General features: G+C 39.0%; 1 protein-coding gene across 4 annotated transcripts in view; it reads right to left on the minus strand.

The window, feature by feature from the left end:
• The window catches only part of zbtb46 (zinc finger and BTB domain containing 46), a 144,408-nt gene that overhangs the window by 76,470 nt on the left and 40,925 nt on the right, over positions 1-27,013 (minus strand). The window contains exon 1 of one of the 4 annotated variants that reach the window (XM_048178274.1): positions 25,455-25,736. The exons of 2 other annotated variants lie outside the window; for them this stretch is intronic. The gene's annotated coding sequence lies outside the window, so the exon portion shown is untranslated. One more of the 4 variants, XM_048178275.1, reaches the window with a different exon arrangement.

Consider the following 27,013-nt stretch of genomic DNA (forward strand, 5'->3'; position numbering starts at 1 on the left):
CTCAGAGGGTGTAAGTCATGTATGCGTCAGTGTGTTTCTCAGGCAGCCAGTCATTTTAAACCACTCAACTGGACATCAGGTCCATTATCCGAGGGGTTAATCCCCAATTTCACAGAGCTGGCAACAGGAAAAGTGGAACAAAAAGGGTGCAGGCCTTTAAAAATCGCACAAAATGTATGCTACAACTGTGAAAAAAAAAAAATTAAATAGAAAGGCAAGTTTGAAACTTTTTCAGAAGTTCATGAAAGTTTTATGATGGCTTTACAAAGCTCAGCTGCTGCATTTTAAGTCATAAAACAGCTAAATTTAATTAGGGAAAGACTACAAGCGTACCCTTAAATTGGCTTTCCAGATGGTGGTAAAATCATTAATTGACTCAACCAACAGCTGTTTAAATGTGGTCTGACCGAGTAAATGACTCATTAAACGAGCAGCACTGGTATTAAAAGATTAGCCAAATAAAACAAAATAAACAGAAAATGAGAATTAAGCGCAGCTTTAAATAAATATGGTTACAAGGGCCGTGCTGAGGTACCTCTTAAAAGCATCTAGAAGAAATTCAAAAAGAATGTAGTGTTACAACACATACAGAGATAAATGAGCTGAGGATAAAAGGTGGATGCATTTAGTCTCGCTATTTATAACTATTAGGATAGCAATATAAATAGACACAAGCAAATGAGGAGGATAAAAAAGGTGTTTTGGCTTTGGATACACTGCATTGACAAATACTAGACGGTTACTATTTATAATAATCAATGAGATATTAGCAAATGTAAAGCTTAAAATATGAATATATATATTAAAACTCATAAATCTGAATGTCCGAACATTATAGTTATACTGTATTACGCAACAATGAAAGTTTTAATACGTGATACCGAAGTGTTTAAAAATAAAATGTGGATGTTAAATAAATGGCATTGATACAAGTAAAAGGTGCGTTTCATACCGAGTTTGACTATTTCACTCTCAAAGCTAGCAGATAAGTAGAAGCTAGTTACGAAATGTTCTTTGGCACAATGTGTTCTAGTTATATGACTAATAGACAGGCCTAAATTACATGGGGACATCAGTGAAATACTGTACATTTGACTGCAGCAAGAGCAAATCTCTGATACTTTACATGCCGCCATTTTGCTGGTGTTTTCAGCACTTAAACGTTTTAGTTAGGACTGCCAATCGATTAAAATTGAATATAATTGTATAAAAAGTGGACTAATTAATCAAAATTATTGCATTAAATTGCATACATCGATATTTGCTGAGAAAAACATCCAAAATAAAGATATTTCAAAGAAATTAAATTTTACAGATCCATTAATTTGATGTAAAAAAAAATATTTTCATGATTTATCATAACATTTTGAGTTTCTGTTGATTAAACCAATCAACTTCATTGTATTAACTCAAAATTTTAATTTCAATGAACTCAAAATTTTAAGGCAACCAGGTAACTTGCGTTTTTAAGTTAAACCAACAGTTCATTTTTACAGTGTGACAGTAGACATTTATAATGTTACAAAAGATTTATATTTCAAATTAACGTTGTTCTTTTGAACTGAATCCAGAAAAAAATCGTGTTTCCACAAAAAAAAACATTAATCAGCCAACTGTTTTCAACATTGATAATAATAAGAAATGTTTCTTGAGCAGCAAATCAGCATATTAATGATTTCTGAAGGATCATGTGACATTGAAGACTGAAAATTTAGCTTTGACATCACAGGAATAAACTGCATTTTAAAATATATATATATACACTACAAACAATTGTCATCCTTGAACTCGTTTGACTATATATCTTTGCACAGACTGAGCAGCACTATCTCGGTGTCTGTCTTTAGGCCAGACTCCAGCTGGCCCAGGTGACAAGAGCCTGTCACACCACCGAGAATGTGACAAGAGCGGATCTAAAAGGCTTTGAGAGTCTTAACCCTCCGCTCAGCTCCACCCGGCTCAGCACCTCTTCCCTCCCCACCCACGTCCTCCTTTACCTCCTCTTGAGCATTAAGCCGGAGCAGTGAAGGTGAGTCCGTGCTGAAAAGCTGGATAGGTCAGAGTGTCGGGTGAGTGGTGTGAAACAGGGACAGGGAGACTTCACTGTTTACCGGTTCACATCAAGGCCTTGTCCCTATGTGCTCTCTGCTAAACTGAGGTCCTGCAAGGTTCTATCCGAAAATTCATAATGAAACTTTTCCCTGAGCTTGTCTGCTAAAACTTAGTGATGGGATTCAGGTATTCCCTCTCACACTAATGCCAGGTTTTGTCCTTGTGTTGTAACAACAGAGCAATTATACAACTGCCATATACATTTGATAAACACTTTATTTGGAAAGTCCACTTTAAACATTCTACGAACGAACTATAAGTAACTTTGCAAGTTCATGTCAACTAGAAGTCATTCGAGTATTAGTAGACATTTGCTAACACTTTATTTTGATGAAACAGACATGATACTGACTATAGGTAACGTTGCAAGCACATCCCAACATATTCTACTAACCTGAACCTTAACCTAACAGTCTATTAATACTCTAATGAGAGTTAGTTGACATGTAGCAGCAAAATTACTAATAGTTAGTAGAATGTCTAAAGTGGACTATCAAAGTAACCATCACTTTTATCCAAAATTGCATTCAAATTTAACATTTTTTGAGCAGCTCCGGCATTCTCTGGGAATCAAACCAACAGCCTTGATGTTGCTAGCGCCATGCTTTACCGTTCAACACCGCAGCAAAAACTGAAATGGCATTAATCAAGTCCTTTATATCAAACATGCGATCTTTTATGTGTTTGGATGTTGCATAATAGCAGTAAGACAAAATTAATGTCATATCCATGAGTCTTTGCCATAAAATAATTTGTGTTTTTTGATATTGAATTCAGTTGGCATTGCCACTACAGAATTAAAAAAAAATTAAAACAATAAATATTTAATAAAAAGTTGCTGAGTATTCCAGGAAGGTTACATATCAATTAATATTCATGAGCGAAGCTTTCAGAATTGAGTCACTACTACCTTTACAGCAGAAAAAAAAATTCAGTTTTACCCATCAAGCACCCTTAATATGAAAGTTTAAATGTGTCAGCATGACTAATTAATATTCATGAGCAAAACTGCTATAACATGACTCAAATTTTTGCTTTTACAGCAGAAGAACCAGTATGATCAAAATTTGGCAATGCACACATCTTTAATATAAAGTCTGGATGTGGCTGGACATTCCCAGAATATAGCTATTTTACTGTAAAATTTTTCTATTTTAGTATCAACAGACATACAGGTACTTTTCCATGCAAACTCACAGGCACACAAAGGCCTTATCTCTACTCTTTAGTAATGCTCTGGCACACTTTCCCCAAACGCCTGGTGAACATTTCCATTCATCTCCACCTCGAAAGACTGCAACAACTCCCTCACCAGAAAGTATGCTGGCAATGCCTGTGCGTTACAGAAACACTGCATTTCTCTCACTGCATTGGTCTCTGAATGATCGCAGAATCACAGTCCATAACACACCAGCTTTATTAATGCCTTTCCCCTTAAAGTCTTCCTTGATTATGATTTCAGTTTTTTAACTTTAGTAAGTGTGTAATGTTTCTGTTTGAGCATAAACATCATCTGCAAAGTTACGACGCTCAAAGTTCAGTGCAAAGGGAGATATTTTATTTTACAGAAATTGCTTTTTAAAGGTGCCCTAGAACTTTTTTTTAAAAGATGTAATATAAGTCTAAGGTGTCCCCTGAATGTGTCTGTGAAGTTTCAGCTCAAAATACCCCATAGATTTTTTTTAATTCATTTTTTTAACTGCCTATTTTGGGGCATAATTAGAAATGAGCCGATTCAGGGTGTGTGGCCTTTTAATTCTCGTGCTCCACACCCCAAGAGCTCACGCTTGCCTTAAACAACATAAAAAAAGTTCACACAGCTAATATAACCCTCAAAATGGATCTTTACAAAGTGTTCGTCATGCAGCATGTCTAATAGCATAAGTACAGTGTTTATTTTGATGTTTACATTTGATTCTGAATGAGTTTGATAGTGCTCCGTGGCTAACGGCTAATGCTACACTGTTGGAGAGATTTATAAAGAATGAAGATGTGTTTATGCATTATACAGACTGCAAGTGTTTAAAAATGAAAATAGCGACGGCTCTTGTCTCCGTGAATACAGTAATAAATTATGGTAACTTTAACCACATTTAACAGTACATTAGCAACATGCTAACGAAACATTTAGAAAGACAATTCACAAATATCACTAAAAATATCATGTAATCATGGATCATGTCAGTTATTATTGCTCCATCTGCCATTTTTCACTATTGTTCTTGCTTGCTTACCTAGTCTGATGATTCAGCTGTGCACAGCTCCAGACGTTAATACATACTGTGTAATGCCTCGATCATGGGCTGGCATATGCAAATATTGGGGGCGTACACCCCGACTGTTACGTAACAGTCGGTGTTATGTTGAGATTCGCCTGTTCTTCAGAGGTCTTTTAAACAAATGAGATTTATATAAGAAGGAGGAAACAATGGAGTTTGAGACTCAATGTATGTCTTTTCCATGTACTGAACTCTTGTTATTTAACTATGCCGAGGTAAACTCAATGTTTGAATTTAGGGCACCTTTAAGGACTACAACAAACAGCTGGTAGAGACTACAACAAGCTTTTTCCTGGGTTGGTGACAACACAAACCCCAAAATTTACATAAACCCTGCCCCTGAGAACATGCAACAAAGGGGGTGAGGCTATTTTTGGCTGCTTTAGAGAAGAGGAAGAGTTGTAGAAGAGTGTTGTTGCCATCTCTTCATTTTACGCCGGACTGCTTCAAAATCGAGGGTCAATTCAACGCTGGATTTGCACAAAAGATTAACATGACGGCTCATGCTAGTGGATGAGTTGAATCAACTCCACATCAGCTACATAAATTTATCCACTAACCATTCAGAAACGTCCAGTTTCATTCTAAAAGTTGTAACTTCTTCCTGAGTCTCTCCATCAGTGTCGACTCCGGTTTGAACAATGTAAGGCTGAACACCGTTACTGACAATCCTCATTTTGTCTGCGTGAGATTCTCCAGCTTTGTTGTTGTTGAGCAACCAAAGCGTGAGCTGTTAAAGCTCCGCCCTCTTCTGGAAAGGGGGCCGGGAGCAGCAGCTCATTTGCATTTAAAGGGACACACACAAAAACGGCATGTTTTTGCTCAAACCCAAATAGGGGCAAATTTGAAGAACTATAATAAATGATCTGTGGAGTATTTTGAGCTGAAACTTCACAGACACATTCTGGAGACACCAGAGACATCTAGTAAAAGGGGCATTGTAGGTCCCCTTTAAACACTGCCTCTTTTTCCTCTAACCAATGGAAAGGATAGAAAATCAGTGGAAAAAGTTCATGCCAGGCAAAAAGCAGTTAACCTGTTAACCCTTAAGACTGTACCTGGCAGAGGCACTTCTTGCAGCATGAGCTATCTGGCCTTTGTCCTCCATCTTTCTTTCACTCCTTCCCTCCCTCTTTCCCTCTGTCCTAGTGTATTTCTGGGCTATTCACTGCCTCGGAGGCCCTGAAGCCAGCCGTGTCTCCAGTGGAGGCTCCCTCTCTGACAACCCGGGGCTTAGCCTAAATTCTCTCGCTATTAAAAGCTGTGAAATGCAAATAATGAAACATCTCATTACCACTGTAGGAAAATGAAAAGAGAAAATGGTAGGGGGAAGATAGAGGGAGAGTGAAAGAGAGAGAGAAGGGAGGTTAGCAGGAGATAACCTGACAGAGTGTCTTTTGTTTCACGAGAGCTGGTGTTACGGAGGGAGTCAAGATTGGATTTGCCAGTAAAATAAACAGGGGTGGATCCTGGAGTAATGTTCTAGGGTGACTTACGGTCGTAGAGATGATGGCATGAGGACATACACAAGAGATCCGGGAACTAACTGTCCGTACGTGTTACGCTTAAAATACTGGATATATTCAGTGTTCACAGAGAGTTTGAGAAGACGGGTGGGAGAGTCCCTAGGGGGTCCCAAAACCTCTGTGTGGGGTCTTGGTTGTCACATATCTTCTCCCATTACCAGCAACAAGGCCATGGATGGGTGAATCACACCTGCCAAGATCATGTCCACATGTCCTGGTCACATTTCACCCCACAATCAAAAGAAGAAGAAAAAAAAAAAACATATTGTGCACTGAAGAAATAGTTTTATGACCATTAAGATGTTTGCACTGGGACATTATTTTAGTGACAGTTAAGCTAAATTAACCCCCCCCAGCCCCCAGCCCCCCCCAATTACCAATTATTTCCAATAAGACAACAATATCATTTTTAGATTGCAGTAATGAGAATGAAATTATTTTGCGGCACATTAATTGGGTGTAAAGTGCTTAATTGTCATAAAAATAATATCACGATGCAAAAAAACTGGCCTAAATGGGCTTCATTATATTTTGGATGAAATCTGACCCAGACCAGTTTGTTTTCGTCAGTCATTCATGTCATACACTGCAAAAAAATAAAAATAATAATAATAATCATTTTCTTAATTAGTGTTTTTGTCCTGTTTACAATAAAGATGTTTAAAATAAGATATGTTTACTTGAACTAAATTAAAGCTGCATAAGATATTAAGATAATATCTTAATAGAAAATATATTTTAATATATCTTAATATATTCAGATAAACTCCTGAACTTTCACTATTTTAGCATCAGTGCATCAAATTGAGTAGTTAATACCGATAAAACAGCAAAACTTTTATTATAATCATCTTTATTGTCGCATTTTTTATATACCGCAATTAAAAAATAACTAATTTAGTGAGGTAAATTAAATACCTTAATTAAAGCTACAAAATAACATTTTTTTTTTTGCTTTTCAAGTAAATATATGTTGATTTATGGATGTTTTTATACTGGAAAACGAGAAAAAAAAAATACTGATTACAAGAAAATATTTTACAGTGTAGTCTTGACATTAAAAACTGCTTGGATAGCGATGCGTATTGTGATACTGCAAATGAGACGATTACAAGGATGGGTTCAACTAAATTGAATGAATGAGTTTGTGTATCTTCATCTGACCATCTTCGCTGAGGGACGGGCTCACTTAAGCGCAGGGTTGAGAGGTTGATGACAAGCTAGTTACTGAGTGGGAGTCAAATTCCAGCACGATCTCCACCTCTTCCTTCTCTTTCGCTGTCTTGCTTTCTCCCACTTATTTCTTTTTTTCTATGAGTGTACACTCACATTAACACACACACACACACACACACACACACACAGTCAACGTTTCAAATCGACCAAATGGTGCACCGATGACTCCCTAAAGCTCGGCTGCCGCTACTCACGAATCGACGACTCATCTTTAACACCTTCCTGGAGCTCGCGCCGTGAGAGGTGTCACAACAAACCGGCGTTGTCACGCTGCACTGAAGCAAGCCGTTCCTGTAAGCACACACTCCTGTGCGCACACACACCAACACACAACCTCACACACCATGCTGTGACAAGCCATTATCACAACAGGAAGGCTCATCACCGCCAGATAAGGTCCACGAATGCAAACTTCACAGAATGATTCGCTGAACGCTGCTTTTCATTTTTTAACTTTGTAAAACATATATTTTTAGCATTGCACTTGTTTTGTGCAGTCGCAATTTAGTTTTTCATGTCCATTGTCCACCTTCTCTGTCACTTATTATGCAGGCTATAACTTTAAGAAATATAACATACACACAAGCATATGCATTTATATCCACAAAGATGGATGGATGGATGGAACGATATAAAGATATAACAATAGATACATAGACAGACAGACAGACAGACAGACAGACAGAGATAGATAGATAGATAGATAGATAGATAGATAGATAGATAGATAGATAGATAGATAGATAGATAGATAGATAGATAGATAGATAGATAGATAGATAGAGATTCAAATTCTCATTAAGGACCTCTTTAAAAGTGAGATTTATAGGCTTTTAAACACACACACACACACACACACACACACACACACACACACAAACAAACATGTCCTGGCATGAGGTGTCTGTCAGGAAGCTAATTGTCATAATCAGGAACACTGGCTCCTGTCAATGACTCAGAGAGAGAGAGAAAAACAGAGAAAGAGAGAAATAGAGAGAAAGAGAGGTGCAGGTGGACAGAAAGGAGGGGGTGTCTGTAGCGTGACTGCTGGGCTGTCAACAAAACATTGGCATCCTTCTTGAAAACCATCCGTACTGGATAACCCCAAACTAACAGCTCGCCAAATACTAAAATGATGGGGAGAGAAGAAGAGGGGGTGGCAGAAAAGAGAGACACATAGCTGGTGAAAGAAAGAATTTGGAGAGAGGAAAACAGCATGACCTCACAACTTATTAATGAACTGTTGCTCCTCTTCAAATCGCTGATCGTGGCATTTAAAAACCTCTTTCTTTATAGGTGTGTAATTTCTGTGTAACTAGCATGATGAAACAGATCTTTAAAAATAATGACACTTCAAACAGGTTTCCTTGAACACTCCGTCATCTGCCATTGGTCAGACAAACTCATAGCTCCGCCCCTAACTAATGTCATTGGTTAAGCCACTGTTGCTGTGTCAGGATGGTCGAAGGCTCGAACAAACAGAGCAATGTTTTGAAAGCAGCATAAACAGCGTTTATACTTTTTCTGGAGAATCAATTTACAAATGCCTTAATTATAGCTGACTCAGCATATTAAGAAAGCGTTTTTAACATCCAAAAGATTACACGCTTCTCAGCAACTCAACTATTGTGAGAAGGGGGAAAAAAAGACACTGGCAAAACTTTATAAAATGTTTGCCAAAAGTTATGTTTCACCTGAATGGTTGCAGGTCTTGCGGCATTTGCTGGTTAAGATCTAACAGGCTGTGCTAACCAGCTAAACTCGACCCATCGGTCTGGACTTCCATGGGTAGTCTAGGGGTGTACTCGCACTAGGCACGGTTGCTTTGAACCGAGCCTGAGCGCGATTGTCCCCCCTCCCCCCTCCCCCGCTGGCCTGCACTCACACTGCACCTAACGTTCCCGGCCGGAGCACGCTTACGTCATATACGATGCAACTTTTTGAATGGAAGAAAACAGGAAGAAATGCTCTTTGATAAGATTCTGCCTAATATATTTATCAATAATGCCGCGCAGTGATTTTCACTTGCACGTATCAGAGGATTATTACAGCAGCTGACGTTAATGGAGGAATTTGCAGCTTTACTGGCAAACTACAATTCCTGTTCATCAATAAGACCCGTTATAAACCCAAATATAACGCTCGAGCCCAACCGAACCGCGTTCTGACCCACCTCTTCCAAGTGGGCCAGGGCCGGCTAAATGAACCGCGCCCGGACACAGAACGATCACACTTGTCAAACGAACTGGGCTTTGAGGGTCAAACACGCTCGAGCACGGTTCAGAGCGCCTAGTGCGAGTACACCTTTGGGGTGTAATGGTTCTCGGTATATAAAATCAAACCGTACCGTTCTCCACCCACAGTTCGGCACGCACTTGCACCAGAGTTCATCTCACATCTGAAGATCTGAACAGCACACGTTGCTATCTGTGTTTAAACTAAACTCATTTAAGCCTTGCCAAGTTAAACATTCAAGAGCAAGATGCGAAAAGAGAACTTGCATTCTCTGTGAGAAGATTTGTGTGTGAACTCATACGAGGCGTGCACACAGAAAGCCGCTTCTCAGACAGCGTGCAAATATTGGAGTTCTCATTCAAGTCTTGCGCTTGAACGGACAAATTCACACAAAAATTTTCAACATGCCTTTCTTGGTGAGTATCCTAGCAAACATAGTCGGTTTTGTCTTAAAGGGATAGTCCACCCAAAAATGAAAATTCTGTCATCATTTACCTGTATGAACCTGTACGAATTCCTTTGTTCTGCTGAACACAAAGGAAGATATGTCAGTAACCAAATAGATCTCGCATTTGTATCAGTGCCAGTATATAAGATCTGTGCATTATGTCTTAAAGTGACAACAGCCTTGCCTTCCTGCTGCTGTCTGTGTTTTTAATGTTAACCGAACAAAAGACAAGGAAATCACGAACTGCTCTTGACTGAATGGCTTTTGTAACATTAATATTGATTAATCGTTATTTAACTAATACAGTGAAGATTATATGCAATTTTATTTTATATTTGATTACTTTATTCTACTATTAGATACCTAAATAACCTGAAAAGCACTGTTTATTTTATTTGTATCTTTGATCTAATGTATTTATTTGTGCCGTTGCTTGTAGTTTGATCATTTTTGTTCTTATTTTCTTTATTTTTATTTGACAGTATAGTCCTTTTCCCCCTAAACATAGCACATACCGAACCGTACCGAAACCGTGACCCTAAAATTTTGACCCTAAACTGCGAGTAATTTGAACCTTTACACCTCAAGTTGATAACGTAGGGCTCAACATTAAAGGTCCCGTTTTTCGTGGTTTTTTGAAGCTTTGATTGTGTTTATAGTGTGCAATATAACATGTGTTCATGTTTCGCGTGTAAAAAAACACAGTATTTTTCACATAATTTACTTATCTGTATACCGCTGTTTCCACTGTCATAAAAACGGGCTGATGACTTCCTTGTTCTATGAAGTCCCTCCTTCAGAAATACGTAACGAGTTCTGATTGTGCCAGCGGTTCCTGTGTTGTGATTCGACAGCAGCTTAGCGAACCTTGCCCGGAAAGGTCACGCCTCTTACCATAACGTGGAGATGCACGCGCTCAGTGTTATTGTAAACATGTCTTTAATTTTACCCTATCAGTTTGAGCCGGAATCAGACCCGGTGATTGGACTGCGGGATGAAAATAACAGCGTTTCGACAAACACACTCTACAAACGCAACTCTTGTGTATTCCTGTGGGCGGAGGTTAGTCAAAAAACTGTTTTAGTGACATCATTAAAGAAGGAAGTAGAGGGATGTAGTCCAAACTGGCCGTTCGATGTAGGCGACTTCTGTTAAATAAAATATCTCGCTTGGCATTGAACTTTGAGCTTTAAAATTTTACAGATTTTATTTATACTCTAACAACAACATTACACACTAACTAAAGTTTGAAACATGGGATCACGAAGAACGGGACCTTTAAGGATATTTTCAGCTACTTCACTAAACATTTTCACTAACCCTAACCTCATTTTATTTTTAGCAATATATGTTTTATGTGCCAGTGTAATGGAGGCCAGCTAGTAGTTGCTGTGCGAGTTAGAGCGTCCGACTCCCCGCCGGAGACCCGGGTTCGAGGCCCGCACAGAGCGGGGCGAGTAGGACCTGGGTCAGGGGTTACACCAGGACTTAGGAAACATTTAAATTCTGCATTTAATATTAAATTTTCTATATGCACACACAATATATATATATATATACGATTTTTAAGATGACATTTGCAAGCAGTAAAAGCACATTTAAGATGACAAGTTTGCAAGCAGTAAAAGCACATTTACATTGGCGAACGAGGCATTTTTTTTATGCATACGCTAGTGTATGCGCACAGTCGAATGCACAGTCTTGAAAAGTATACTTCATTTGACTTGTACGCGTACACAGGCGTTCGACGCATGCGCAGTTTTGAGCAAACTCTGTCCACGAGTTACAACCGATGTAAACATATTTTGTATTCTTTCATGCTAGAGTTGTACAAATAAGGTACTTTCTAACCTCTTCGCACAATTTGCACTTTGCACGCCTTCTGGTCTGTTCTGTTTATGCAGTTTTTCTTTGACTACCTTGAGAATCGACGCCCCCAGGGCATGGTTGCCACCTTGTGGATAAACTAATTACTGCAAAAAAATTAAATGCACATGTGCAACCTGCGCATACAAGTTGGCGGTTACAAAAATCCGGCAGTGCTTCTGATGACGAAATTCATGTCATGCACACTGTATGCTGACCCTCACGTACGTGTAAAAAGTGAAGCATACTTTGGGCTTTATTCAGTATTTTTTTTTTTTTTTAGTAACAATATCTAAACAAGATAAACTCATAAAATGCTTCATTGTTAAAGATTTTATTTTAGAGAATATAATATATTATTAATAATAATAATAATAATTATCTTGAATTAAGTGTATTTTTATTACGCCAATGGCAAATAAATTGAGTGAATTAAATTCACTAAATGTTATTAGATGTATTTTAATTTAGGTTACATTTACGTTAATTCAGTCTTACATAAACTGGTCTTGTTCAGGTATGTTCAGATATTTACAATGAAATAAAAAAAAAAAAAAAATATATATATATATATATATTGATTAAAAGTGCAAGTAGCAGTACCCTCAACTCTCTCACTCTGTGGCCATGTCATCTTTATCGTCGAGCCCTATATTAGTCCTATATTAATATGATCAGTGTTTCTGTCATACAGGGGCATTTTCACACCTTTGTCTTCTGTCTGCTGAGGACTAAAGGGGAAAACATGAAGAGAAACACAACTGGCTATACTTATTCGGTCTGACAGTTTGAAAAGAAAAAGAAGTGAGCGAACGAGTGAGAAAAGAAAGAGAGAAAGAATAAGAGGCGATTAGCGATTGTATGGGTCTTACAAGTCTTATAACAGATTTTAATGCACTTTATATTAACCCATAAAACATCATCCTCAAGGCTGATATGACCCTACTAAATAATTCATTATCTCTAAGAGCTTCTTTTGTTTCATATTTGATAATCAAGTATAGCTTAACAATAGCCAGTGTTTTACCCAGGCTTGTGTTTCCATGGTAACCACGAGTGTGGCCAAGAGTCAACCCTGTCACCACACGCTTCGCTCCTGTCCCATACTGTCTGTTTTTCCTTCTTTTGTATATTTCGCCATACGACGCCTTGACAGAATGGTTCAGGTGTCACCTGCTGAACTGTAGGTGCTAACGTTGCTCGATTAACAACGGACGAAACGAGCGATATATATCATGCAGCATGCTGCATGTAGGAATAACAGGGCTAGCGTGTTGCTCTGGTGATCACGATCATTCTGCGACACCGCCCACCTCACAAACCTAATTTTAAAGAAAGTCACACATTCCCACGTTGTGAGGTGGCGGTATCGAGTGTCCAACCAACACTTTCTCTGTTCAACCCCTTGGGTGGGTGGGGAGGGTTCGAGAAGACCTTCATTTCTTTCCCTTCCTCTCTCATGTCGTTTTACAAAAGTAAAAAGGCCCAAAATATTGTGATGACATTTTGTGTATTTAACCATGTCTAAAACCTAATTTTTAAACCCAAAGCCTATTTTTGTCAAAATCATCATGTCAGTGGAGGTGCTATGGGGTCTGAAAAGGTAAGAGATAAGATAAGATAAGATAAGATAAGATAAGATAAGATAAGATAAGATAAGAGAAGAGAAGAGAAGAGTGTTCATATCTAACCCATTACTCCCTAAAAAGTCAGTGGGGGCTGCCAGAGGGTGTTAGGAGGTTTGAAAAGTTCAGATAAAAATATTATAAATATATTATAATATTATAAAAATAAAATAAAATAATAAAAATAAAACAAAACAAAACAAGAATAATAATAATAAAATAAAACAAAAAATAAAGTAAAACAATAAAATAAAATAAAAAAAAGATAAAATAAAACAAAACAAAAAATAAAGTACAACAATAAAAAAAATAAAAATAAAATAAAATAAAATAATAAAGTGTTCACATTCTAAACAATCTCTCTCTAAAACTCAGACACAATTGCTGCAAAGTCAGTGGGGGCTGCCAGAGGGTGTTAGGTAGGTTTGAAAAGTTCAGATAAAAATGTTATAAATATTATAAAATAAAATAAATAATAAAAATAAAACAAAACAAAACAAAAAATAAATAAAATACAACAAAAATAAAGTAAAACAATAAAATAAAAATAAAAATAAAATAAAACATAAAATAAAGTAAACCAATAAAAAAAAAAAAAAAATAAAATAAAATAAAATAAAATAAAATAAAATAAAATAAAATAAAATAAAATAAAATAAAATAAAAAAGTGTTCACATCTAAACAATCCCTCCCTAAAACTCAGACACAATTGCTGCAAAGTCAGTGGGGGCTGCCAGAGGGTGTTAGGAGGTTTGAAAAGTTCAGATAAAAATATTATAAATATTATAAAATAAAATAAATAATAAAAATAAAACAAAACAAAAAATAAAATACAACAAAAATAAAGTAAAACAATAAAATAAAAAATAAAAATAAAATAAAACAAAATAAAGTAAACCAATAAAAAATTAAAATAAAATAATAAAGTGTTCACATCTAAACAATTCCTTGCTAACACTCAGACACAATTGCTGCAAAGTCAGTGGGGGCTGCCAGAGGGTGTTAGTAGGTTTGTCAGACAAAATAAAATAAAATAAAAATAATAAAAAAAAAAAATAACCACTAAACCACAAAGTGTGTCACAATGTTCGGAGCCAACAATGGCTGCACAAAGTTTCCATGCAGCTTGGCATGGCTGCACGCTCACCTGGCAGTGGGGGTGTTCAAGCTCGGAAAACAGGGCGTGGAAGCTGGAACCAGAGCAAGATCAGGGCTCTTATTTAATCTAGGTAGAAAAGAAAAATGGGGCCATGGAGGGCACACCTGTACTATTTTCAACACCCCTTTTCTTGGACTAACAATCAAGTACACACTGGATTGGGGGGAGCTGGAAAGCCAGATCTGGTGATCAAGGAGTCAAGCATGAAGGACACAGTGCATAACTGACTGACATCGTCCATCAAAGTGACAACACAAGTTTTGCTGTATATTATTCAGATGTTCCACCAACTGTAATTTTGTGTATCGTCACAGTGTGCAGAGCCAAGTTGTTACTGAAGCTCTTTGACAACTGACAAGCTAAAGCGGCAGTCCCGCGACACGCCAGAGCACGAAGGCAGGTTTCTGCCCGCGCAATCACGGTTTGAGAGTTTCCCATACGAGACACTTATCCGTCTGCCGCAAATGTACCTCTTCACCGTGATGAATATTTCATGTTCTGATGGCACTTTTAAGACAGAACTAATTAACGAAAACTAGTTGATCTGGCATACGTTAAATCAGTTCAATTAAAAGCACGCAGGCAAACGCTACATGCTAATAGCAGGAGCAGCGGAATAATTGTATGTTGAGGGGGAAGTGCTGAATGTTAAACAGGCCCTGTTAACAGCACTTTAGCACTTGGCGATGAACTCCTCTCAGGATTACACCGACCCTTGATAATGGACTAATGCAGATCGGCACATCATACAATACATTTGGAAAAAACAGAGGCCTTCCAACGGCCATGACATATCTACTGCCTCCAAAGCAATGAGGCGGTGTAGATCTAGACTGTGACACTGCAAACCGAATTAAATCCAGTTGGGGATTTGGGAACTTGAGCCATGTACAAGACAAACTTATACCAACTTGGACTTTTGGTTTGGGAATTTTCTACGCTAGCATTTAGACACAGATCTAGATGGTTCTGAAGAAAGGAAATCTTCACCCTAACAATGATTGCAATGGCTTTCTAAAATTCACAGCGAGAAGGAAAAGTGTTCTGTGGTATTGTGGGGTAAATGTGTTAGCGCTAGGAGTGTCTCCACCCTCCCTTAATGGTTAGCTCTTGGCAGACGAGATGGGATGAAAAGTATAGAGACAGACTAAACCATCTTCTGAAAAATAAACAGAGCTTTTAAGAGACAGACAAAAGCGCTATGGAAAGTGGACAACCAACTGTCCAGCGATTCACCTGAGAATGTTTGAAATGGTAATAGCCTTCCTGTCCAACTGAAAAAGGACTCAATGCTGACATAACTGAACGCCAACATTAAGCCGTATTCTTGGTTTGCTTTTTTTTTTGCTCCACTGTTTTTGTCATATCTCAATTGCTACTTCTAGACAGAAATGATTTTCATTGAAGAGCACATGGAATTTTTTTTACATTTTTGTTAAAATACTTCCTTATTCCAGCTTAATACGCAGAGACAGCTGTAAGTATGCCATTTTGGATTGATTTCCTTGTAAAGTATAACACTGCGTCTCTCTGGTGCTTTCAAAACATTGCTCTGTTTGTTTGAGGATACTGACCAGGGGTGTTTCCCAAAACCAACTATGGTCACAAGTTCTGTCATTACCAACACAATTCAATGGAACTTGTGACCAGAGGTGTCATGCCCACTTAAACCAAGGGGGCCCCATCAGATTTCTGAGCAAATTGGGTTTGAATGCAGCTTCCAAAAGACAAAAAAAAAAAAAAATTGATGATTGACCCTTTGAAGAGTACGATCACATCGGTGTGATTAGAATATTCAGTGCGTCACGTGATCAATTGCTAAATTCAAATCTGCGTTCGCGCGTTGACTGGCGCTGAGCCAGAGATGGACAGCACTCATCATATATCACAACTGTTCGGTGTTTTCAACCATATGATGTTTATTTTATGTTTCTGACATTTAAATAGATATAAGTATTAACAACAACAAAAGTTTGTATATTCTACACATACTCCTTCACCTTCCCTATTCAACTTACAGAACGAATGCAGCGCCAGTTCCGTTTTTTCCGTAAGTAGAATAGGGAAGGTACAGCGTAAGCTTTTTGAAGAATACAGAAAGAAGCACGTGCAAGGCGATCATTTGTGATTATAAAGCATATACTGTACATTTGTATTTTTGTAGAAAATGACAGATCGTTTCTCTAGATAAGACCCTTATTCCTCGTCTGGTGTCGTTTAAAGCTCTTTGAAGCTGCACTGAAACTGTAATTTTGACCTTTAACCGTTTGGGCTCCATTGAAGTCCACTATAAGGAGAATAATCCTGGAATGTTTTCATCAAAAACCTTAATTTCTTTTCGACCAAAGAAAGAAAGACATGAACATCTTAGATGACAAGTAAATTATCAGGAAAATTTTATTTGAAAGTGGACTAATCCTTTAAACTACGCCAGAGAACTACACCTCACACACCGGATGCTGTGCGCAAGGCAGTTGGACAGTGGTAGAGGTAAAAAAATGATATAAATACTCGGTTTCTCGCACAAACCGATCGTTTAGTGTCTTAGGACATCAATGTGTCGTCACGAGCCGCAGGGTTTAATTTGGATTTGTCTGTGCATGTTTTTTTTTTTACTCTTATAGATGGTGTTCCCATTGACATGCATTATACGACTGACAGACCGCAACGAGTTAAAAATCATCATTTGTGTTCTACTGAAGAAACAAAGTCACTTACATCTTGGATGCCCTGGGGGTAAGCAGATAAACATCAAATTTTCATTTTTGGGTGAACTATCCCTTTAATAATATATGTTCTTTGATAATTAAAAAGTATAAATAATAGTATTTTTATTTGGGGGTTGTTTTTTTTCCATATGAAGCAAACAGTTCTGCAGCCCCCCCATGATGAATTTTTTTATTTATTAAAACAAACTATGATTAATACAATACAGTGTTGAAGCTAACATTGCTAATTTATAAAGCATAACAGTGACTAAAATATTAGTATTTTAGGTATGGGAATGGCATATTTTGGACACTTTATTTTTTACAGTGTAATTATAAATTTAAGTACTGAGTAATATTAATTAATATTAATAATAATAATTTGCACTTTACATGGAAGGGGGGAATCTCCTCAACCACTACCAATGAGGAGCATCCACCTGGATGATGCGACGGCAGCCATATTGAGCCAGGACGCCCATCACACATTACTAGCATATACTAGTATATATGAGGATGATTAGGAGGCCATGATGATGGACAGAGGCCATTGGGCAAATTTGGCCAGGATGCCAGGGTTAAACCCTTACCTTTCGAAGGACATCCTAGGATTTTTAATGACCATAAAGAGTCAGGACCTCGTTTTAACGTCTCATCCGAAGGATGTACAACATGTACTTACTACATTAGAATTAGGGTTTTGTTTAGGGTTAGTTGCATGTAATTATGCATAATTTACTGTTATCACTGCAGTAAGTGCATGTAACATTTGTAACAAGGGCACTGTAATAGTTCTGCTATACGAGATTCATTGCTCATTGGGCTGGTCTTGGGTTAGTTTTGATTGGTCAAGGTAGATCTGGCAACCCTTATCATAGTACTTTGTTATTTGATTCTCTATGACATTAAATAAAGATTCCATGTGCTTGAAAAGAAAGTCTGATTAGCAGTTTGTGTGAATATGCATGAGTGGTTCTCTCTGGGCCGGCGCAAAAACTAATTGAATCTGTCTGTTTGAATGTGACGTCACACCAGTGTTGTAGCCCCTTTGGGCTACTTTAACACTGTTGCTGTGGGTTGTTGTTCACGTCTGCGGGTTGAAGCAACTCCAAATAACATTATATTTAGCCCCTGGAATGCGAATTTTACCAGGGGAACCCCGCCAAAAATGTGGATTTTACCCACAGGGATGCGATTTTTACCGGGGGACCCCCCCGAAACTCAACTGGGCTAGTTTTGAGTAGCAGTTGGGTGGGTTTTGTTGTGAAAACCTGGCGACCCTGCGTCACGACAAGTTGACAAAACTCAAAAGTGTGACATGGAAAAGTTAGAATGTGTCAAAAATACACGAGTATTGAAACTTCATTCAATACTCGCATATGAAGCTCAGCAAGGATGTACATTAGATAAAGTCTACTTACTCTAAATCCCTAATCACCACGTTAAAGGGGCTGAAGAGGATGAAGACAAGTATGGTTTTAACTGGTGAGGGTTAGCATACCTCCCTGTGTGTAAACATCCTGTATTTAAGACCACGTGTGGTCAGAAAGTAAGCCAGAAACGACTGAGCGCGACATGGGCGGGGGTGTTGTCGGACGAGTTTATGTGTGTGTGTTTGTTTGTGTGTTTACTTTTCAAACCCAAAAGCAGCTCTAGAGCATGCCATGATTTAAGACTCACTAAGCTGGACCAAATCTCACCCCAGCGAGAGATAGAAGAGAGAGAATTACCGAAGATATTATCGAACAGCGCAAGGTGGACAAGCATAAGGAGAAATAGAAGAGGAAAAAACAGAAACAAAAACCTCATGACCACATCCTCTTTTTCAGCCTGGGAGTGTAAAGCCCACTGCTAAGCGCTTACCCAGGGTATGCTATCTCATTTCCAGGGGCTTTTTTTTCACTCGGTTTCTCCCCCAGGGCTTTCCACACAGCCTGAGAGCCCCCTCTGAAATATTCACAAGGCACCTGAGGACACAGGTCTTTGTGGGGCGGTTCCAGGGAGGTCGGCTCCGGTTTAACCCACACAACGAGTGCCTAATCTAGGGGGATGAACACATCTAAGTGGCTGATGAGCACAGCTGTCACTCCATACACACACACACACACACACACACGCACACACACACACACACACGCACGCACAGGCCCCCAAACAGCTCTAGGGAGCAAAGCGCACCTGTATGCGTCCCCACTCACACAAAAGAACTTCCACAATCTAGTTTTTTGGTTTGATTACTAGGGATGTGTGAGACAAGGCGACTAAGCAATATTGCTGCTGCTATTTGACACTGAAAAAAAATAGTCGTTTACATTATTTATTTATTTTTTTTTTGCACATTTATGTTTTGCTTTATTTATTTATTTTACTAAGGCTATGTTCAAATTAATGTCATGTTAATGTTACGTTTTAAAAATGAAACATTATTTTGAAAAGTGTATATCTGGAGGGAAAATAATTTTATTTTAACTCAGACCTTACATGTGTTAATTTTAACAATGTCACTTTCCACTCGGAAGATCAGCAAAATTAAGAAGTATTTTGACTATAAGAAAACGGAAATGTTTTGTGTAGGCAATGTAGTGTTAAACTAGCATATAACAATTTATGTTCACCCAAAAATTATTTACTCACCCTCAAGTTGTTCCAAACCGGTATGAGTTTCTTTCTTCTGTTGAACATAAAAGAAGATTTTTTGAAGAATTTTGGCAAGCAGACAGGTGATGGATTACATTTACTTCCATAGTATGAAAAAAATACTATGGAAGTCAATGGGACTATCAACTGTTTGGTTACCCATATTCTTCAAAATATCTCCTTTTGTGTTCATCAGAAGAAAGAAAATCATACAGGTTTAGAACAACATGAGGGTGAGTAAATGATGACAAAATGTATCCCTCTAAGTTTGCTTATAGACTTGTTATACTGCTGGTTATGAGGGACAATACCCACATGAAATTTTATACTGGTTTAAAAGGGAAACATTTTGAATGAAACTTAATTGACAACTACTAACAAACAGAATACCCATGAAAGTATAGCTGCCAGTACACGTCAAGGTTTTCTTGCGATTTTGCCGCCTGTCATGTGTGCAGGTACTTTTCATGCACAAGAAGCTCGTGCAAACCTGAATGCGCAATCTAACTTTTTTTGAGGAATTGTATAATTGACATTGACTATTGAGTTTGCAGCACACTGCCTATTGATTCATTGAGTTTAATAATATTGTCTCAGTATAGGATTTGAATGTTTGATTTAGACTATTTCAAAAGGTTCGCTTTAGAGAATGTCATTTTTAACTGTCTTCTGGGGCTTTGTTAAAAGTTGTCTAGTCGGTTGCAAAATTCCATTTTGAACGCTAATTAAATTAGTTGTGGCACACATCGCTATTGATAACACATATGGTGTGAGGGTGTAAAACTGAAATAAAAAATTTAAATGCAACAATTGTGCGCTCAACAGTCATGTTTGTGTTTAGCTTTAAATATTAATGTGAATCAAAAGGGAGGCATCATACAAGACACGTACCGTACAGATGTTTAATGTACAGTATTCACGAGTGTGTTTCTAAGCTGATAAATATAATGTCGGGCTTTGTGTGGTCTTAAAGTGAGGGGGAGAAGCCGGTCCCCAGTGTTGGAGCAGGTTCATGATTTCTAACCTGTTACCCACACAACACAGCCCACAGCCCGGGGAGAGCAGCCATCTTCCACACACTCCACCCACACACACACATACACACTCAGCTGTGTGTCGTGTCAGCTTGCACCCCCATACCCTGCCCCCCCACATCAGCACCCATTCTCCATCGTTCACACACACACACACACACACACGTACACATACACACGGCCAGTTGAACTACCCCCTCTTTATCTGTTTCTCTATCCCTCTCCACCATCAGCCACCTCCTCCCCCATATCTTGCCTTTCTGTGCAAATGTTCAGATTAACAACCGCAACCACCCTGAATAAACACAGCACTGCACTTACTTGTTCAACTAACTGCCTGAACCTCCCTCAAGATACACTTGCACATCTACACACGTTAAACATGTATGCTTAAACATTATAACAGTCAAACATTTAAAACAAACTCCAATGTGGTTGATTCCCTCATACAAGATCAAGCATAAAAAGTATACTGAATGTAACTAAATGAACGCAACTTGTAGGCACTGCCATGCATAATTCAGCACATAAAAATAATATATTAAGGGCTGTATACAAGTTCTGCACTTTTGGAAGCATCTATGCTATTGATTTCCATAGAAAATGTCAACTTTAGTTTGTAGCATCAGACGAAACTGTGTTGACAGAGTGCACTTACAGTGGAAGTCTATGGGGCATTCATTTACCGTTTTGTTTGTTTTTATGGTCTGAGTCATAATTAGTCCAAACCAGGCTCTCTAGAAAAATGTGCCTGTGGTGATATTTCTGCAAAATGATTTTACGTCGATTCTTGCACGTTTCGTGACTTTCAAAGTGAAATGTCCATCGAGAGGCACAAAAAAGTGTGTTCAGTTGCATCCAAAACATTGTATTACATTGGTTGTTGTACATATCGCAGCAGTTAGTGCACTATAAGGTTAAGGCTCTAACATGTTTGAAAAAAATTTACCACCTACATTAAACCTAACCGACAAGGTTGACAAAAGCAAACGTGAGATAAAAACACATTTGCTGAAGCAACCATACCATTTTAGCTGCTTCTACAAGTTCTTGTTATTGGGACTTGTCTTTTATGGGATTCAATGTACAATGCTGTACCAGATGAGCTACAGAGCAATTATATTGTCAGAAAACACATATACAGTTATGTGATGCAAATGTCAAAATGTCACAGAATTCGGCACAACACCGGTATTACCGATAACACCTGGAATTCGCGATCACGTGTATTCTGTGTAAATGCCTATAATTTGTGGACATCAGGGAGCAGCTTTCTACGTGCGAGGTATTGAAATCGCCTTTGAATGCGCGTTCACTTTTCACGATCACATGTTCTCTGTGTATAGGGAGCGGTGGAAACTGCACATTTTTGTTGTGCACCAAATCCTCTGCCATCGTCTTGTCAGTCACCTTACTCTCGTCAAATGAAATCTGATTCTGCAGCGCATGCTGTATGGAGCAGAGCGGAAGCTTTCAGTTTATAATTGTAGCATTAGTTGTCCAACTGAACTAAATGGTTTTTATTTCTTTAAAAAAAGAAAAAGCAAAACGACAGTGGGTGTGGTGCTGTGGGCAAGTAATGTAATTGGTGTACGGCCGAAGACTGTGTAACACTGTTTTACTGCCTCTAGTGCCTCAGCTGAAAATACAGTGAATTGTATGTATAGTTACGTTTTTGGCCAAAATGTAGGTAGAGTCACGTTTTTCCAATGGGGGGGGGGGGGGGGGTCGACTTTGAATGCGCGGCCGCTTTTCACTTTCGAATTCGCGATCATGCATATTCTGTGTATAGGGAACCGGTGGTACTGACCGCACATTTTGTCAATGGCGCTCAGGATCTGTTGCACACCAAATCCTCCGCCATCGTCTTGTCAGTCAACTCTCCTTACTCTTGTCATGTGAAATCTGACTGCAGCTTTTGCTGTATTGAGCAGAGCAGACACTTTCAGTTTATAGTTGTAGCATCCATAGTCCAACTGAACTAAAAACAGAACGACAATGGGGGCAGTGCCATGGTCAAACACCGTGTAACACTGACTAATGCAGCAAGCCTAGTGAAAAGGAATAAAAGTTGTTGCCGTTTTACTGCCTCTAGTGTTCATTTCAGCTGAAAAATTCAGTGGGTTACATGTATAAGTACTTTTGCCAAAATGTAGGTAGGGGCACGTTTTTCCAATGAGCCTATGTGATATTCAACAGCAAACCGTCAATAGAGTTGTATTTAATGTTCTTTTATAACAGTTTATTAAGTGCTGGACGTGGGCAGGTATGATATTTTGGCTTCATTAAAACAGTTCCTAGAACACTTTGCTACTCTTTACTCTTATTTCAGTCCCTCTCTTCCCCTTACCCCACGCAGTAGGAACCAGTTCCCCTCCCCTGCTTTCTGTTGACACAATACAGCCACACCTGTGAGGAAGTCAATATGCATAGTGGACCAAAGCCCCCCTCCTGCCTAAAATGTTCTCCCACTTATACACAAACACACACACATACGGATTCTCCATTAAACAAAAACACCTGGACATGACCCTGAGGCAACACCAACACTGCCCTCTAGAATGAGATGTCTTGCTAAAGAATACACAAATGCAGTTTGTGCAGGCTGTGCATGTATCGAACAACAATCGTTTACACATTTGGCAGACGCTTTTATCTAAAGTAAAGCATACGTATTAAGGTATATATTTTTATCAGTATGCGCACTCAATGGGAATCAACCCCCTGGCACTGTTAGCACCGCACTCTACCAGTCAAACTACAGGAACACAATCACTGTACTTTATAAGAGTTAGATAGTGCTTTTCATTATAATTCTGTGGACTGTCTACACGCTTTAGACTTAAGTAAAGGAAGAAGGCAAAGAAAAGCACCACATTTTAGTGCTTAATAACAGTTTGGAACTATAACAGATACAAAGACTGTATGAGGATCTCCTGCCCTGGATAGGTCAGTCCAGCACATGGTGTCATTAAATGATTCTAGGCTACCTTTGAATGACTGTTTTCCAACCCAGGAGAGAGGTGACTGGACAGGCTGTACCTGACAGCACCATCAGACACACACACACCACTAACATCAACATATATTACAATCTTTACATCTTCAATAGAGTATAAATAATGCCATTGTCATGTTAATTAACTCATTGTTTAATATCAAAATGCAGGTCCTGGGTGTCAAGAGGTGGAAAAGACCTATAAAAGTGATTTGCAAAGGAAGTTGTCATGTTGGCTTCATTCTGTGTAGATGGGCATGAGGACAGTTCCTTACATAACCAGTTCTTCTGCTCAACTGACTCATTTTGCACTGCAGACAGTCACAAAGCCATAAATATATGAATGTAACTTTAAAAACAGTTTACAATTATTTACGTTTTTATATGTAGTTAAATTCGTACGCAAATGCGTTTATAAGTAACATTTATTGTTTTTAACGGTTTGAATTTGACATTTTCGCCTACAGTTATAAAATCTCCCCAACAAACCAATCAGAATCGGGTGCACCTGTAGCAAACAAGAGCGACCACGGCGCGAACAAGCGTCATAATCATCAATACAGAGTGGTACATTCTTTTGACAGACGCGCTGAACGATACATTGTTGCGCGTAACGCTCGATTCAAATGTATCAATTCCTAGACGCGCGTTCGAATTCATTGTTGACGTTTATCAGTAAAAACCGCTGATGTTCCGCCGTCGGCGAGTCAAACAAGTGGGGTCGCTCCCCTTAAAACCAACCCGTCAGCGAAGAGAAAATGGAGGAAGACGGAACTGACCAGCTTTAAGGGGGCAGACGGGGGAAAAGAGACAATAACCCGAAGAGCAGCGCTCATGTCACCGAACGCTTCCCTCAGTGAAGACTCGAATATACTCTGCTCTCCTCAAGTTGAGGGAAGTATTAGGCTCCGAGCCCCAAATTTGAATTATGCGGGAAATAAAATAATAGAAAAGTGTGTCCAAAAAAAAATCCCCTTCCCTTTTCTGGTAGTAGGTTTAGGGTGTTGACGCAGCAGAAATTTCCAGCTGGAGAAATTCCCCTTTTGGAGGTTAAATGAGGGGAGGAGAGAGTGGGGTTAAGCCCTTGCCTGCCAAAGCTGAGCTTTTCATTTAAATACCACCACCACATGCACTGACCCCCAAAGGACATGGGTTTAGGATTAAAACTTGTAATATAAATAATATTAAGTTCTCAATGGTGAAATATGAAGCACAGCGCGTTGACAAGACAAAAAGAAAGTCTCACATCACTCCAATAAAAAGTACCCTGAATGAATGACTGCACATCTGACAGCTGTTCGCAGCGCGTGCTTCATCTGTCATGAACATGTTCTCACCTGGAGACGTCAAACAGGTTGCTGTCACGCATTCTACTTAATGACGCGAAATAAAACAAACGCACCGGCCTCGCGGAAACTCACAACTTGAACTTACCTGAATACCTGTGTTGAGGCGCGAGCTCGTGTCTCTGCCATACATCCAGATGACAAGCCAAGTATGATTGTAAAAGCACTGAGAGTGAAGCCTGTGTGGTGGTCAGAAGGGAGGAAGTGCTGTTAGAGATAGTGTGGAAAGGTGAGAGAGGCGTACCTGTTAACCCATGAGTTCTGGGGGAGCGCGATGTCGATGCTTTGGAGCTCCAGTATTTGCTCGTGACAGGTTTGAGAGAGTGAGCAAGTCAACAATGTCAGCAGTCAGCTGGGAGACGCGTGTGTGTCGGTCAGTGTAATTCCCCTGCTCGCTGTCTCCCTCTCTCCACGCTCGTCTTTTTCTGTAATTCTCCCTCCCCTGCTTTTCCGTGTCTCCGTATCAGGAACCAACCTCCCCCTCTGTGTGTGTGTGTCTCTCTCTCTCTCTCTCTCTCGCTCGACCGAGAGTCAAATACAGGAAATGAGGCAACATAAACGCTCACATTCACCATCAAACCCTGGACAGCTCCAGCTGAACTCGCACAGCCATGAAGCCTTCAGGTCAATTATGAATATCCAGAGGGCAACATGCCGACTTTATTATCACAAAGATGCTTATCATACTAATATGACAGGTGGAATACGGATGCTGAATTTGAATTTAATTTCATCCTTGCAACCTCAAAAACCAATAAATAAAAGCAAAAATAATTTGATTCAAAATTAAAAAAACAAAACAAAAACAATAAAATAATATCATTTAATTAAAAATAAATGTTATAATCCGAAGAATCCGCGTCAATTTGATGTATATGCATGACGTTTAAATATAAAACTAATTTGTCATAATTTTCATTATTTTTAATCACATTTTGTCCTCACTAATTCGCTTCAAAAGTCTGCATGCATAATAATAATATACAAGAATTAGCAAAATACTGTTGTAAATAGGCTATAATCATCTGTTAAAGCCTCGAGTGCCCAGTTCATAGGGCATGTGATGATTTTTCCCATTGGATACTGCTGAATTTGCATGAGGGAGCGTCTGTGCGTGAGTGAGCGCCTGCCACACGCTTTTGTCCACTGTGCGCGTTCTCGAGTGCGTGGAGAGAGACACACGCCCCCTAGTGGTGAGAACGGCGCTTCGAATTCGCCAACGCGGGCATGTCATCACGCTCTCAATATTCCCTATCACCTACCGACAAATGTAAATCACAGGAGGCGTGGTTACTTTTGCTAATTTAGCATATTCTTAGAGATACAATGATATGCTGTTCAGTTTTTGTTATTTGAGTGCTGTCTCTCACCCCTTAATCTGAGATACAACAGTCAGGCCATTTTGTATTGCACGTGTGCGTATGTGAGAGCTTTGGCCGGATCGGAACGTGTGTAGGGCAGGGGTGTTTGTGTGTGTGTGGATTGTGTGGATTAAACCCATTGACCTGTGGCAGGGCTCCTGTCTTAGGCTCCTGTGTACGCGTGTAATGCTGATGTTCTTTAGCCACTCTCCGCATCCGCAATCCGTGTCAAAATCAAGCTGCTTTTCTCCCTTGCTCTATCCGTCTGCCTGTCCATGTACGCCAACGGCGGTCTGCCAAGCTGCCTAACACAACATAGTCTGCTTGATTACGCCCCCTTTTATCCTGCCACCTCTTAAACACCACCCCCTCCATCCAGCAAGGGGCTCAAACTTCATTAGCCCTCTTACGTATTTATTCATTCATATCATGAGCACTCATC

This window comes from Megalobrama amblycephala, linkage group LG24 (assembly GCF_018812025.1).
Source record: "Megalobrama amblycephala isolate DHTTF-2021 linkage group LG24, ASM1881202v1, whole genome shotgun sequence".
Classification (NCBI taxonomy): domain Eukaryota; kingdom Metazoa; phylum Chordata; class Actinopteri; order Cypriniformes; family Xenocyprididae; genus Megalobrama; species Megalobrama amblycephala.